This window comes from Galeopterus variegatus, unplaced genomic scaffold (genome assembly GCF_000696425.1).
Source record: "Galeopterus variegatus unplaced genomic scaffold, G_variegatus-3.0.2 Scaffold3649, whole genome shotgun sequence".
NCBI classification, from domain to species: Eukaryota; Metazoa; Chordata; class Mammalia; order Dermoptera; family Cynocephalidae; genus Galeopterus; species Galeopterus variegatus.
The window spans coordinates 208,726-225,545 of NW_007729760.1; positions in this window are offsets into that span (position 1 = coordinate 208,726).

Here is a 16,820-nt window from a genome sequence, read left to right on the forward strand (position 1 = left end):
GCTTCAGCTAGTTGGGGTCCTTTGTGGTTCCATATTAATTTTAGCATTGTTTATTCTATTTTTGTGAGGAATGTCACTGGTATTTTGATGGGGATTGCATTGAATCTGTATATCACTTTTGATGGTGTGGTCATTTTGACAATATTAATTCTTCCAGTCCATGAACCAGTTTTTATGTCCTTTTCTTTCATCAGTGTTTTGTAGTTTTCATTATAGAGCTCCTTCACGTCCTTGGTTAAATTTATTCCTAGGGATTTCATTTTTTTTCTGTAGCTGTGGTACATGGGATTGCTTTCTTGATTTATTTCTGCTAGTTCATTATTAGTGCATAGAAATGCTACTTATTTTTTGACAGTTTTTTAAATTTTATCAATATACAATATAGTTGATTTTCGTGTCCCTTTACCAATTCCTCCTTTCCCTCCCTCCCTCCGCCCCATCAACATCATATCTGTTCACTTGTCTCAACAAAATCAAGGAATTGCTGTGATTGTTCTGTCCTCTTTCCCCACCCCCACCCCCATACGTTATGCTACTGATTTTTTAACTGTCTCAACAAAATCAAGGAATTGCTGTGATTGTTCTGTCCTCTTTCCCCACCCCCACCCCCCATACGTTATGCTACTGATTTTTTAACACTGATTTTGTATCCTGCAACTTTACTGAATTTGTTTCAGTTCTAAGAGTTTTTTGGTGGAGTCTTTAGGTTTTCCTATATATAGGATCATGTCATCTGAAAACATAAAAAATTAGACTTCCTCTTCTCAATTTGGATGCCCACATTGCTGTCTCCTGCCTAATTTCTCTGGCTAGAACTTCCAGTACTACGTTAACGGGAGTGGTGAGAGTGGCCATCCTTGTTTTGTTCCTGTTCTTAGAGGAAAAGCTTCTAACTTTTCCCTACTCAGTATGATGTTAGCTGTGGGTTTGTCATATACGGCCTTTATTGTGTTCAGATACTTTCCTTCTATACTGAATTTGTTGAGTGTTTTTATCATGAAGCAATGTTGAGTTTTATCAACTGCTTTTCCTGCATCTTTTGAGATGATCATATGGTTTTTATCCTTTATTCTGTTGATGTGGTGTATGACATTTATTGACTTGTGTATGTTAAGCCATCCTTGCATCCCTGGGATATATCCCACTTGACCATGGTGTACAATCTTCTTGGCGTGCTGTCATATTCTGTTTACTAATATTTTGCTGAGGATTTTTGCATCTATATTCTTCAGAGATGTTGTCCTGTAATTTTCTCTTTTTTTTGTTGTTTCTGCGATTTTGGTATCAGGGTGATGCTGGCCTCATTGAACAACTTTGGGAGAATACTCTCTGCTTCAATGATCTGGAACAGTTTGAGAAGAATTGATATTAATTCTTAAAAGTTTGGTAGGATTTACCAGTGAAGCCATCTGGTCATGGGCTTTTCTTTGTTGGGACACTGCCGATTACTGCTTCAATGTCAGTGCTTGTTACTGCTCTATTGAGATTTTCTATGTCTTCTTGGTTCAGTTTTGGTAGGTTGTATGTGTCCAGAAATTTATCCATTTCCTCCAGATTTTCCAATTTGATGGCATAAAGTTGTTGATAATAGTCTCTAATGATTCTTTGTATTTCTGAGGTATCAGTTGTAATGTTTCCTTTTTCATTTCTAATTTTCATTATTTGGGTATTCGTTCTTTTTTCTCAGTCTAACTAATAATTTCTCGATTCTATCTTCTCAAAAAACCAACTCTTCGTTTCATCAATCTTTTGTATTGTTTTTTGGTCTCCATTTCACTTAGTTCTACTCTAATCTTTATTATTTCTTTCTATCTACTAATTTTGGGATTGGAGTGTTCATGCTTTTCTACTTCCTTGAGATGCAGCATTAGGTTGCTTATTTGAAATTTTTCTGCTTTTTTGATGTAAGCACTTATTGCAATAAACTTCCCTCTTAGTACTGTTTGTGCAGTGTCCCATAGGTTTTGGTATGATGTGCATCTATTTTTACTTGTGTAGTTGATTGAATTATGTCCCCTCAGAGCTCATTGGAGCTTGAACTGTGTTCCTCAAGTTTTATGTATTATAAACTCAGCCCCCACTGTGATTGTTAAGAGGGTGGGAAATACTAATATGGTAATTGAAAGGTGGAGCCTTGAAGAGGTCATTAGATTGTAGGACTGTGCAGTAGCGAATGGGTTAAAAATGGTGGTCAGGGGTGTGGTTCTGAGGGCTTTATTTATTATTATTATTATTTTTTTTCTTTGCAATTCAATAGCTTTAATATACTTACAGTTATGCAATCATCACCATAATCTAATTTCAGAACATTTTTATCACCCCCAAAAGAAACCTTGTACCCTTAACAGTCACTCCACATTGCCCACCCACCTCCCGAGTCCCCCAGCCCTAGGCGACCACTAATCTGCGTTTTGTCTCTGCATTTGCCTATTCTGGACATTGCATGTGAGCGGAATCATATAATGTGCAGTCTTTTGTGACTGGCTTCTTTCACTTGTTGTAATGTTTTCAAGTTTCATCTACCTTGTGCCAGTACTAGAACTTCATTCCTTTTTATTGCCAAATAATATTCCATTGCATGGATACACCACATCTTGTTTATCCTTTCATGAGGTGATGAACACTTGGGTCACTTTATGTAGTTTATGTCTTTTAAAGAAGCTTATCCGAGCCTGTGCCCTGCTCCTGTGGTGCTTTGGGAGTGGGTTGCAATACTTGCTACCTCAAACACGATCCAAGTCATCATTCTCAACTGTCCTTGAAGTTGGACCAGTCTGGTGGCCACAGTCCCCTCCTGCTCAGTCATCTGAGCCGACATGTGGCCACTCATGGCGTTTCTCATTGCACCCACGTCCTGCTGCAGAGATACCACTGTGCTCAGTGGAGGTGCAGCCCCGGCCACACGGTCCATGCACGCATGCTGTCCCGGAACATGGACAACTCCGAGTCACGTCTGATGCTGAGACTCCGGGCTGAGGGGCTGCGGCGTCACCGTCGGCGGAGCGGCAACTTCTCTCCAACACGGAGAAGTCGTCTGTCTCAGCCTCCTCTGCCGCGCCCGCCCAGTGTGAGCTGCCGCTGGGACCATGGGCACCGCAGGTAGTTACTGAAAGAAAAACACCCCAGCCCGAGCACAACAGAAGCACACCAGGAGACAGGGACTCAACCGAAGCGTAAGAGGCGGGCAAGACGAACAGGCGGCTGCCCTCTGGAGAGCGGAGCGGCAGCGGGAGTCGGGCGGGGCCCTTTACACCCAGCGAGGCTGAGCCGGACGGTTGCTATGGGCTAGGAAGGAAGCGGAGCGAAGCGAGCGGGGCTTAAGCTGAGCTGGGATTTTCCTACAGGTGGAGAAATTCCTGTGAGGGAAAGGGACGTGGCGGTGAGGGACAAGGGGGAGGGTTTTTTTGTGATTCTAGGAAAACGTGCCTTTCTAGGGGCCTGAAACTCTCCGCAGCCATTTTGAGTGTTCCTCCCGTCCACCGCTGCCGTCTTAGACATCGGCTGAAACATAATTGCCTAACAGTTACGACGCCTGTCGACGTCCGTGTCAGAGTCCCTGTCACCACACGGCCCTCCCGCCTTTACAAAACTGTGAAAGCCTGCGGGAGTAAACGCTGGCGCCCCCACGGGAGCGGGCCCATCCACGTCGGGGACGCACCGGGGAGGGGGACGGTGCCTCGAGGATGCCCCAGGAACCGGGGCCGGGGGCGTGCCCGCTCCCTGCATGGCCCTCGCGGTCCCGGGGTGCTGACCACCGCGAGTGCGCAGAAGAACCACTGCAGCCCCCCAAGCGCACGGCGCACAACGCCAAGCCCGGTTCAGTCGCTGCGCCGGCAGCCAAAACATAAGAGGAGCCTCGCGTGGACTCCGGGATGCCCCTCGCAGACGCTGAGCAAAAGGAAGCTAGGCCGGCGACCTCGCCGGTACAGAAGTGCCCGCGGGAGGACCCGGGGCGGTGCAAACCCCGCCAGGACAGCGCTCCCCTCAGCTCGCCGGGAGCCCATAGCCGCAGCTGCGCGCCCAAGCGCAAGGCATGCCGGGACTGGCAGCCAGCTGCAGCACGCTCACGAGCAAAGCATGCCGGGACTCGCAGCCTCCCTGACTCGCCCACGCGCAAGGCATGCCGGGACTCGCAGTGCCTGCCGGGATGAGTGCCCTGAGGGCTTTAAAAGAAGAGGAGAGTCTCTCCGCTCTCTTTGCTTCCACCATCTTGTGAGACCCCCCCTGGATTACTGTCGCCACCACCAGACGGACTTTGGACTTCGCAGCCTCAGAAACTGTAAGCAATCAATTTCATTTTTCTTTATAAATCACCCAGTTCCATGTATTTTGTTATAAGCACCAAAAATGGACTAGTACAACTTGTTTCAGGGAATTTTTTTATTTCCGGCTTCATTTCTTCTTTTAGCCACCAGTTGTTCAGGAGCATATTGTTTAATTTCCATGTATTTGTAGTTTCTGAAATTTTGCTTGTTATTGATTTCTAGTTTTATTCTGTTGTTTATTCTGAAAAGATACTTGACATGATTTCAGTATTTTTAAATTGGTTGAAACTTGGTTTGTGGTCTAATATGTGTTCTATCCTGGAGAATGATTTATGTACTCATGAGAAGAATACATATTCTGCAGTGATTTATGTACTCATGAGAAGAATACATATTCTGCAGTAGTTGGAGAAAATGTTCTGTAAATGTCTGTCAAGTCTATTTGGTCTACAGTGCGGTTTAAATTCTCACAATTTTTGTCTGGAAAAGACTATTTCTCGTAGTTGGAGAAAATGTTCTGTAAATGTCTGTCAAGTCTATTTGGTCTACAGTGCGGTTTAAGTTCTCACAATTTTTGTCTGGAAAAGACTATTTCTTTCAAGAATGGCTTTACTAGGTATAGTGTTCATGGCTAGCAGTTTTTTTCTTTCAGCGCTGTGAATGTATCCTTCCACTCTCTCCTGGACTGTAAGGTTTCTGCTGATAAATCTGCTGTTAGTCTGATGGGGATTCACGTATAAGTGACTTATACAACTTGCTCTTTTTAGAATTTTCTCTTTGTCTTTGACTTTTGGCAAGTTGACTGCAATGTGTCTTGGAGAGTAACTTTTTAGGTTAAATCTTTGAACCTCCCTGATCAGGAAGTCCATATCTGTCCCAATACTTTGGAATTTTCAGAAACTATTTTGTTAAATAGGTTTTCAATGACTTTTCCTCTCTTTTTCTTCTGGAACACCCATAATATGGGTATTCATATGCTTAAAATGGTTCTATAGATCTTGTAGGCTGTTTTTATTTGTTTTAAATTATTTTTCTCTCTTTTTTGTGTGTCCCAATGAGTTCTCTCAAAAAGCCTGTCTTTGAGTTCAGAAATTCTTTATTCTGCTTGATCTAGCCTGCTACTTAAGCCCTAGCTGTATTTTTTGTTTCATTTAATGAATTCCTCAGTTTCAAGATTTCTTCTTGGTTCTTTTTTCTTTTTATTTTTCTTTATTTTTTTTTTCTTTTTTGTGACTGGTAAGGGGATCGGAACCCTTGGCTTGGTGTCGCCCGCACCGCACTCAGCCAGTAAGCACACCAGCCATCCCTACATAGGATCCAAACCTGCGGTGGGAGCGCCGCTGCACTCCCAGTGCCGCACTCTCCCAAGTGAGCCATGAGGTTGGCCCACTTGGTTCTTTTTTCTGCCCACAACCTGGCAACCTCACCTGTAGCAGCCCACTTCAACAGTGAAGCTGCAGAGCTCCCTAGCATCTCTTTTTGGGGCAAAGGATTCCACTCACAACCCCAGCAACCTTACCCGTAGGTGATTCACTCCAGCTGAGGAGCTACAGAACATCCCGCTTCTCTCTTGGGAACACAGGTTCCCACCCACAGACCCAGTGACCTCATCCAGTCTTGTCCACTTCAGCTCAGGATCTGCAGAGCACCCCAGTGCCTCTTTTGGTGGTGCAGGTCCCAGCCCAAAGCCTCAGTGACCCCACCCAGAATTTCCCACTATAGCTGAGGAGCCATTGGGCAACTTATTGTCTTCCTCAAACTACAAGGTCCTGACTATGACCCCAGCAATCCTGCCAAGGTTGCCCACTTAAGCTGAGTAGCTACACAGCATCCCAACATTTCTCCTAAGTTCTCAAGACCTTGCCCACAACCCCTGCAACCCAGACCAGTGTGACCCCCTCCAGCAAGGAGGTACTGAGTGCCAAAGGCCTTCAGAGGCACTCTTAGACAATTCCAACTTTGAATATACACAGAGAAATCATATGGAAACTACACTACTGTGTTCACCTGGCACCAAAACTAAAACACCCTCCCTGGCTGACATGATAGAATACATCTATGGCAAAGAGTCTCTCCTCTCAAAAGCTACTCTAGAAAACTGGAAGAAGTGACTATTCCACCAGATACCCAGACAGCAACATAGAGATACAAGAAACATGAAAAAAACAAGAAAACATGACACCCCCAAAGAATAGGAATACAACAATTCTCCAGTACCAGACCCCAAAGAAAAGGAAATCTATGAAATGCCTAAAAAGAAATTCCAAATAACAATCTTAAGGAAACTCAATGAGATTCAAGAAAGTATAGAGACAACACAACAAAATGAGAAAAACAGTTCAGGAACTGAAGAAAAAAATTCAACAAGGACCAGGATTTTAAGCATTAGTACTCCCCCTCCCACTCCCTTGCCTCCCTCGAATCTTTATGTTTCTGTGTACTTAGTTTTTTCACATCTTTTTGTAGTTTAAATAAGAAGGAGTGGAGGAGCAAACATTTTTTAAGGCCAAGACAAACTATTTTTCTCTAGTTCCCTTCTCTTCAGGTGCTGTTCTAACTCACGCCCATGCCTGGCACAAGGGATGAGTCCAGCGTCACCTGTGCAGGTCCTTCCAAGTGAGGCCCCTCAGTGCCACCACATGTGGTGGAGCCTTCAGGCTCATATATCATTGTTTCCAGGGCAACCAACATATGCCCCTCCAGGCTTAATTAACACCTAAGATCTGACTCTGAGGATTTGGACACAAACACAGGTGAGAAGAGAACTAGGACCCCAGAGAAGTTAGCCTTGGTGCAAACACTCAAAACCAATGGTGACACCTCAAAGTCATGTCAAAACTGAACCTTCTCATCAGCTTCACAACAGAAAAATGTCCAGGTCATGAGGTGCACTGACCTCCTTTATCCTGAAACCCTTTCTTGTAAGACCATTTGAAAATAAATTAGAATGCAAGGACTCTTCCACTGGGTGAGCACTGAAGACTGAGCAGGTGGGGTTGGAAATCTTTTTAGTGAGAATCAAACAAATCACAGAGTTTAGAGTTATTCTGGCTTTAATATTTCTAGTCCAGCCTTCCTTTGTTTGACATTTGCCTGGCATCCCTTTTCCATTCCTCTATTTTTTGTTGTCCTGCATCTTACACACCAGTGTACATAAGCATAAAACACCATAAGTGAAACATAACTCTTTGTCCCTATTAACTGCCTAGGCGTTCCTCTATTTTTTGTTGTCCTGCATCTTACACACCAGTGTACATAAGCATAAAACACCATACGTGAAACATAACTCTTTGTCCCTATTAACTGCCTAGGCAGCCTCCTGCAGTACAGCTAAGTGCACTAAGTGTTCCCAGTGCAACACCCTGACCTTCTTTACTCATGCAGCTCTAAATGTGATGCTGAGAGGACATGTAAGGACTCAAGAGAGGTCACTTTAATTCTCATATTTGATACTTATCCTGCCAAGTCTTATGATTGAAAGGACCATGCCAAGTGCTGGGTTGGGTGTTAAAACTTGGTTAAAAAATAAATAAAATAGATTAACAAGAATTAACTTTTTACCAAGTGTGGCCTGATAATATTTCTCTTTCAAGACTTTCCCCAGGATTAAATTCACAGTATTTTTAAGTAAACATTTAATGATTAGCAGTTAATTAATGTGCACCTTTCCAGTGTGGAGCAGTGGTTGGGAGTGTGATTAACAAAGGAACTGAAATCTACAAATCTGGCTTTCAAGTGATGCTTGCTGGGACTGTGACCAAGACTCAAATACAAATAACAGTTGTTATTCATAGAACCCAGGTATCAGTGCATGGGCTTTGGAGTCAGGCAGCTTTGGGAGTTCATCTTAGGGCTGCCACTCACTAGGCACATCATCTGACCTCTGTGAGCTTTGGTTTCCTCACCTTCAAGATGAAGCAACAATTTTACTTCACAGGAATTTTGGAAGGATCACAAGAGAAAATATTCATGGTCGACTTCAAAATTAAAGCCCTGGTTCATCAGAGGCTGTCATTTGGGAGAATGAAGGGCCAGGCCCTGGAGCGAAAGGGGTGCTTAGTTGCATATAACAGGGAAGGCTTGTGCTAGAAAGTCCTGAGACGCACTAGAGATGAGCAGATAACTCATGGAGGGATGAGCAAAAGAACTGAACAGGCACTTCTCAGGGGAAGACACCCAGCTGGCCAAGGAACATAGAAAAGGGTGTTCAACCTCACTGACAATGGGAATCACAAGCAAAACCATGGTGGCTGCCGTACACACCGCAGGATGGGGAACATGAGGACAACTGGCAACACCAAGTGGTGGAGAGAGTATGGAGCATGGGACCGAATGGTGCAGCCACTTTGGAAAATGGTTCAGCACCATTTGCTAGAGTGGAGGGTGCACATGTGCATTGGGGATGTGTGCAACCATGTTCACAGCAACACTGTTGCCATGACCATAATCTGGAACTGGCTCAGAGGTTGTTCAGCCATAGAGTGGATAGTGCATTGTTTTTAATGCAATGAAGACTAATGAATCGCAGCTATAGCCAACAACATGGATGAATTTCAAACGTGCTGTTGAGCAAAGGAAGCTGGACACAAAAGAACACATACTGTGAGATGCCATGTGGGTGAAATTCACAAGATAACAAGTTAAAAGCCAACTTTGGAGATGTATATTTTATGATGGACAGCCACAAGGAACAGGAAGTCATTACCTTAAGTGGCAGGGTGGAGGCTACCTTTGATGAGGATCAAGGGGTTAGTGATAAGGAGGGGCATGGGTAGTTTTGGGGGTGCTAGCCAGGTTGTATTTCTTTTCTAACTTAAGTGATGGTTATATGAGTGTTTGCTTTGTGATGGTTCACTCAGATATGTATTTTTGTTTTGTAAACTTTCTGTATGTGTATGTCATATTTCACAACAAAATGGCTAAGAAAAAGAAAATGCATGTGTAAACCCTTTAGTGTAGCATAAGTTCTCATTAAATAAGATGCTTATTGATTTTGTTAATATTAATTTGGAGATGTTTAATTGGAACTGCAAAACTAGATGAACCATTTGAAGCTGGCAACTTTCTTGCTAGTTGTAAAGGCTAAGAGTGAGACAATGTGCCTCGCTCAGGAATGCATCAGGAGGGAGAGCCGTGGACAGGCCCTTCCTGGAGGTGCTCATGGAGCCAGCAGGCTGCAGGCTGATACAGGACTCAGCCTTGTGGGACCACACCCAGCAGCACCAGAAGAAATAAGTAGCTGGGTGGGCAAAAAGTCTGAGGGTGGGTACAGCTGTGAGCATTATACTAAACCTCCCTGGTGGTCCAGCCCATGGCTCACTTGGCAGAACGTGGTGCTGACAACAGCAAGTCAAGTGTTAAGATCCCCATACCGGTCATCTTTTAAAAATAAATAAATAAATAAACCTCCCTGGTGATTCTAACCACAACCAGGGTTGAGGAACCTGCGCTAGTGCTGAGGTGGGGGTGGGGGAGAGCAGAGGCCATAGGGGTGGAGCAGAGGCCCCTGCAGGCCCATATGGCAGAGCGTCTGGTGCAGCATGCTGAGATGAGTAGCACTGGGGGGCCAGTCCCCAACTCTGCTCCTCTGAACGACAAGCTGGGAGGAGTTGGTCTCTTGAGATAGTGGAGCTATGTGTTCATAAGTCATCCCCTGACTACTCATGATTGATCCTGGATTAATGTTTTCAACATCACCTGGCTGCACAGACATCAATTATTGAAAATATAGTTTTCAGATCTCCTGAGAAATTTTGACTTTTTAACTACTTAAAAAAGAGAAGTTACAAGCTATTTCAATTGTATAACAATAAACAAAAATGCCAATTTATACATTTATGAATTTTTCTCAAGACATATTAGTCTCTAGAGACAAAAAACATGGAAAGAAATGAAGTTAAGGAAAACTAATTTACGTGGGGGGTGTGGCCCAGCAAGAATCCATAGGCAACCGGCAGGCAGGGAGACCCCCTTCCCCTGACACAAGGGAAGGGCACACTGCACACTGCAGTGCAAATCACGCTGATTTACCCCCAGAGTGGGCATCGCACCTTGCCGGTCAAAGGGCAGGAGCCCCAACAAGACCACCTTCCTTTCAGAGCCTCTAATCACCTGGCTGGTGTTTCTGATGACCAGTCCCCACTCTGAGTCATCTTGTTAGGACAAAGTTGGGTGTGGTCCAAGGGGCTCATGAGTAACAAAGACACTTCTGTGACTCAGGAAATCCCAAGGATTTAAAGTCTCCCTCCCGGGAGCCAGGGACAGTGGCCAGTCAGATTCTCAATTATATGACAAGCTTCATACTCTGGGACCCACATCAGGAAAAAGGAAAAAAGGATCACGACGTCTCAAAGACGGAACTTTTGCCCCAGAGCCATACATGAGAATATTTAAGCCAGCCCTGATATGGAACGGGGACTCTAGACCAAATGCTCAAACTTGAGAATGGTCTGTTCAGTCAATTATATGACAAGCTTCATACTCTGGGACCCACATCAGGAAAAAGGAAAAAAGGATCACAACGTCTCAAAGACGGAACTTTTGCCCCAGAGCCATACATGAGAATATTTAAGCCAGCCCTGATATGAAACGGGGACTCTAGACCAAATGCTCAAACTTGAGAATGGTCTGTTCAGACTAAATATTGATAATTGGCAAGTCTTACTGTCCTGCCGCCCATGGACTGTGGGCTTGCGGGAAGGATCCGAGCAGTTTCGAGGCTGTCCAGCCGACTAGTACCAACGTATTGACAGCTCCTGCAGATCTAGCTGACAGTGTCATAAATACAGTGAGGAACACACTGACTGGGTGACTCAGAGTCATTGCTCCAGCCTGTTGCTGCCTCCCTATCGCGGCAAAGCCACCAAGCAGAGCCGAGTTTGCAGCAGAGTGGAGCTTGGTGCGTGTGGACCAGGAGTGTGTCACAACGCCCCACATTCTCACTTTTCGGCCTGTTCCCCACACTCTGGGTACACTGTCACCCTTCTGCTTTCAAAATAGACTGTTTCCTTAGTCACGCGTATCATACGTGTCTGTGTGTAGCCTTGCTCGCGTCATGTGTGTTCCTGAGGACACGTCAAGGTCATCTTGGTTGACTTTGTAGATTCACAAGTTCCCTCCGTACACATTTACCCTCAGATCTGAGGGCAAGTCACTGCTGCAAGTGGTTTATCTCATCCCTTCCTCCACTTTTTAATCAATTATGACCAGCCACTCCCAGGGAGTCACATTCCTAAACTTGCCCAGATTTGGCCTGTAGGCTCTTGAACACTGTGAGCACACTCAGTCCATGGGCACAATTAAAAAGCTGTCATTCAGTGCGGCCCGTGTTTTCTTCTCTAGGCATGTGTGACCCACGGCAGGCATTTATTACAAGCCTAGTTGCCTGGGTGGAATGTCACCAAATGCTGTTTCCTTGACATTGGATTGTTCAGTTGAGGCCTTTACACTTCTCTCACCAGAGGAGCATGAACAGAGGGTGAGGTCAGTCCACAGTGGCGCAGGGATGGTCCCCGGACTGCAGAGGAGGTGCAGGAGGAGAGACGCTCGCAGACGCAGTGGCCCTCCTGCCTTGGCTGGGTCTCAGCCACCTGTGTTTATAGTTCCCACGACAGTTGCATGAAAAGGCAGCCATTCTGGGGACCTGAGCCCGTGACTGGCTGCGCCGCAGGGCTTCGCGCACCCGGCTGCGGGCACCTGCCACCTGCCTTCCCCGCCGGCGTCTCAGCGGCCCCGTGGCCGGAGCACAGTCAGGCTGCTGGAAGGACTCTGTCGCGGAGCCGCTGTGGCTTCTTTGTGGACAGCCATTTGGAAGAAGAAGAAACTTTCTGTCAGTCACCCGCTGCCCCAGTCTTCTCTCGGGAGTGGTCCTGAGTCCCCACATGTCCCCTGACGGACATGACTCAGAAGACAGTGCCGGCCTGTGAGCTCGGCGGCGTCCCTGGAGGCCCCTCTGGAAATCAGTGTGGCCTTCAGGAGGCCGGAGCCACAGCCCCGCACAGGAGCTCCCACAGGTGCTGTGAGCCCCACTGAGGCACAGACCAGCTCATCCCAAACAAGAATCGCAGCCCCTCTCTGAGCTTCCTGCCCGCCACCTGCCTTCGGTGGCCATGGCTCTGACCCCGAGCCCATCAGCGAGCTCAGCCACTTGCTCTGCAGACTTTTCAGATCCGTCCCCTTCTCTCATCTGAATCCCAGAGCCCTCATCTCAGGGGCAACTGCCTGTCCCCCGAAGACCTCTGACACCTTCCTAGATGGCCACCCCCAACCCAGCCCCTCTCCCCTGGACCAGAGTGGTTTGTTCAGACACTGATTCTGCCACTGCCCTGATAAAAGCCCTTCAGCATAGACGTAGAACCTGCAGCGCGTGGCCCTGTGACACTCCACGCATCCACGCTGCTGTTCAAACCGTGCAGCCCTCCACGTGCTGGGGTGACATCCCCGTGCAGGGCCATGCTCTTTTCCCCGCACTTCTCCCTTTCATCTATAAACCGTCACCATCCTTCAGACCTCAGCTTAAAAGTCTCTCTTCAGGGCAGCCTCGCAAGACCAGGCCCCACTCCCATCGTGCCCCTCGGCTTCGCAGCACTGAGTGTCGGGGACGTGACTGTTGGGTGGCATCTGTCACCCTCACTAGGCTGTGGGCTGCAGGAGGGCAACGCAGGGCCAGAGGAGGCCGAGGCAGGGCAAGTGCAGCCAGCTGAGTGGACGAGTCCCTGGACGGAGGAGGAAGTGCCGTCAGGCCCCCGGTGACGACCACCTTTGACATTATTATAGGAAAGCATGAGGTTCTGCATTGTTTCAAACTCCTTTCATGAGCAGGATCTTGGCTTCATCTTTGCAAAATAAAACCAATACTGAGGTGTCATTTTTTTTGTCTTTTTTCAAAACAGAAGAGCAGTTTTCCTTCAACTATTAATTTGGACTTCATTTCTCACAAAAGAGAAAACCACCCGACAGTTTTTAAACAGTAGATTTTCTTTTAGTTCTATTCATCAGCGTTTCAAAACTATTCAATCTAGAATCAGACTTCTGAAGCGGTTTGTAATTTCTGAATACTAATGCAAAAATAGAGCTTCTTTTGCATAGACACTGAGCCTGACCCTGTCCCCCACCACATCTTCAGAGAAGCCCCCTCCCACCTGCCTGGATTGATCTGGGGGTCTGGAGATAGTTCCTGGCACCTGAGGTGTGTCTGCCTCCACCAAGTTTATAGAAAACGCAGTCACGCCTGACTCCAGGAAGCCCAGCTCTGGGGCCAGACAAGGTGGATCCAGGAGTTCATGAGATCAAAGACTCCAGTCCTGAGTTCCAGCAAGAACAGCTGACCTCTGCATGACCCTTCACACTTTGTGTTACGCCTAACACCAGGGCCTGGAGATTGACATCATCATCAACAGCAGCAGCCGCAGCCTAACTTTACAGATGAGAAGGCACGCCAAGGTCAAGCAGCTGGCCCAAGGTCCCTCAGCCCGATTTGGCATCTTGTTTTAGTGCCGAAGCCCTGGCTCTTTTCACTCCACTGTGCTCCATACACATTCACCACCGCATTTGTAGAGGCAGCTTCTTGAAGCAGCACCCCTGAAGTTATGAAAATAAAGATCTTCCAGTCATTTTGCACCATGGGCAAGCCATGGAAAGTAGAGAGAAACATGGCCTGCGACTATGAGGCCCTTTAATGTGTCCGGACACTTAACACCTGATTGCACACTCTGCAGCTTTAGCCAGTGTGTGCTGACTCTGGGCTGATCAAAAGTCTGAGAGAGGATGATCAGGAATGCCCAGTAACACCCAAAACCCTGCTTGGCCCAGGCCCAGAGCCACGGCCCAGCCTCCACCTCCACCGTCCAGTGTGTCCTGTGCAGACACAGGCAAGGAGGTGGAGCCTATCCTGGTTTTCTGCAAAGTTTCACTTCATCTGGGGGGGCACAGGTTGGATGCCCTCTGCCTCCAAGCACAGCCTCCGGCAGGCTGGGTCCCCCAGGACTCCTCTGAATCCTGCCTGCCTCTGCCCTCATGGACAACGTGGTGAAGAACACACTAATCTCTGGGCTCAAAGTGAGAAATGAAACGCACAAGGCTCCCGCTGCAGGATCAGCGTGTGCTGAGATAACCCTGTGGGCTCAAGGCCCAGGAGGTGGTAAAAGGGAGACAGGTGCTTGCCACAAGGTCACCAACCATGACCTCTTCACACCTGTCCCTCAACACCACCCGCGATCCAACCAAGGCCCCCCGAGCCAGAGGTCCCAGTGACCAGAAACATCCCCAGTCTCGCATTTCCCACCTGTCTGTTAGGTTTCCGTTTTGCATCTTCACTTCTGCACGTTTTCCCTCCACACCGCCCTCCCGACCCTCACGGCTCATCTCTTTCCGTGTCTGCTTTTCTTTTCTGCAGCTGGAGCAGAACGTGGCTAACTGAGCTGTGCTCACACAGCAGCACACACAGGCTCTCCAAAGCTCCTTTGAAAAAGAAATCTTTGCAGGATTCCTTCCTCCTACCCCAGGGGTCTTGCCTTCCAGTGGCTTCTGAAAGGACTTCAGCTGTTCAGGGTGGGGAGAGTGTCTTATAATTGTTTATGCTGTTTTTATGATTTTTTAAAAAAAATCACCATCACCGTCATCACAGTTATTATTTAGCATTGATTTTCGGCGCTGATCCTTCCTCGCACAAGTCTCTCTCCTGACATAAACACCTCCTGCTTTTATATTCCTTTGAATTAATGGTTTATTGTTGAATCTTAACTTTGTCAGCTGAGGAATAGTTCCCACTGACTTCTGTGTTTTGCCGTCTGAACCCGCTCATTTCCCCTCCCGGTGTGTTTTGTGTGTAGTGACCTCACCCGAAGACACATCCTGTGTGTAAAGGTGTGAGGGACACGCTGTGGTCGGGCGTCATAGCTTCCCAGAGGCAAGGGCCGGCTCTGGTTGTTCAGGTTATTTCTTCCTGACCTTCCAGGTAAAACTGATGCCCTTAAAAAGCCATCAGTGGTTGTAGGGAAATGCTAATGGTTTTTTGAGGGGAAATCCTTAAGTACAACTAGTCCACTACCAGGTGCTTATTTATTTCCAGCACTTATACTTTAAAGCATTTTACTGTTAAAATTTATGACCACGCATGTTTAAGGGCTCACTTAAAGAATTTACTGTTGAGATTTGGGGACAGTGGCAGGGCGGGAAAGCAGCACCCAGGAGGAGAGCACCCAGTGCTGAGCTCATGTGCAGCAAGAGCAGCCAGCGCTGCAGAGCCCGGCGCTCTGTTGGGGACCGAATGCTTCCTGGTGAGCTGAGCATTAAGCACAGAGAGCGCTGGCTGCCCTTGTCTGTGTGTGATTGTCCGGAGCATGACAATGACACAAGCCACAGCAGGTTCCTGAGGCCGTAGGTGCTGCCTGGACTCTGGGGGCAGCAGCAAGGCCACTGTGGTGCCGACCAGATCTTCCATCGTCTGGTGAGCACAAACCTGACTTCTTGGTGCTTCCAAAGCGTAAACCGGAAGATGACTTACAGGGACTCAATGTCTAGTTCACAAGAACAAAATATAATGAGACCGAAATACAAGTCAGAGGTTAAGAAATGTTCTCCGAGAAGGGGGAGCTTTCCCTTCCCATTCTTTCTGACACAGCCACTCTGCAAAGGATGCCTCAGTCACTGTGAGTGGTTTGCTACTACGGGACACGTCCTCAGAAAGTGCCTTTCTTATGACTGTCTCCTTCTGACTCGGTAGTGTGTTCCAAAGTCACCCACCATGGCCATAGAAAACTCATTCTGAATATGTGGAAACTTTGTGTTCATTCGGAGCCCCAAAGTGGAAAGGGGCAACTAGAAAATGAATATTACTTGCATTTTTTATTTTCCGGCATAGAGATGTTTTAATTCAAATAATGCCGTATACATAGCACTAAAAAACTGGTTTTCCAGATTAGAGTACGAGATATAATCTCAAACATTTCAATCATTCCCAGTCATGAAGTATCCTATTTGAACATAACTAATGACTCTGAAGACAAGTGTTATATCTATTATTTGTGTAACAAATTACTCCAGGATTCTCTGGCTTAAAATAACAATATGCATTTATTATCTCTTGCAGTTTTTTGTGGGGCAAGGATTTAGGAAGCTTAGCTGGGTGGTTCTGGCTCAGGGTCTCTCACAAGGTTGCACTCAAGTGTTGGTCAGGACTGAATGGCTGGAGGGGCTGGGGGATCTGCTCACATACCGGCCAGCTCACTCGCTGGCAAGTCGGTGCTGGCTGTTGGGACGAGGCTTCAGGTCCTCGCCATGCATGCTTCTCCACAAGCCTGGCTTCCCACAGAGCAAACTTCCTCAGCGAGGGCCTCAGGTGGAAGCCACGTCCTTCACATGTCCTGGCCTCAGAAGCCACAGAGCACCTTTTCTACCACCTCTGTTCTCCAGCCGTGAGTCACTAAGTCCAGCCCACATTCAAGGGGAGGAGGATCGAAGCCCACACTTTGAAGGCAGGTGTGTCAAATAATTTGCAGACATGTTTTAAAACCATTGGTGGTTATATTTTAATGCAAATGATTTTTAAACCATTAT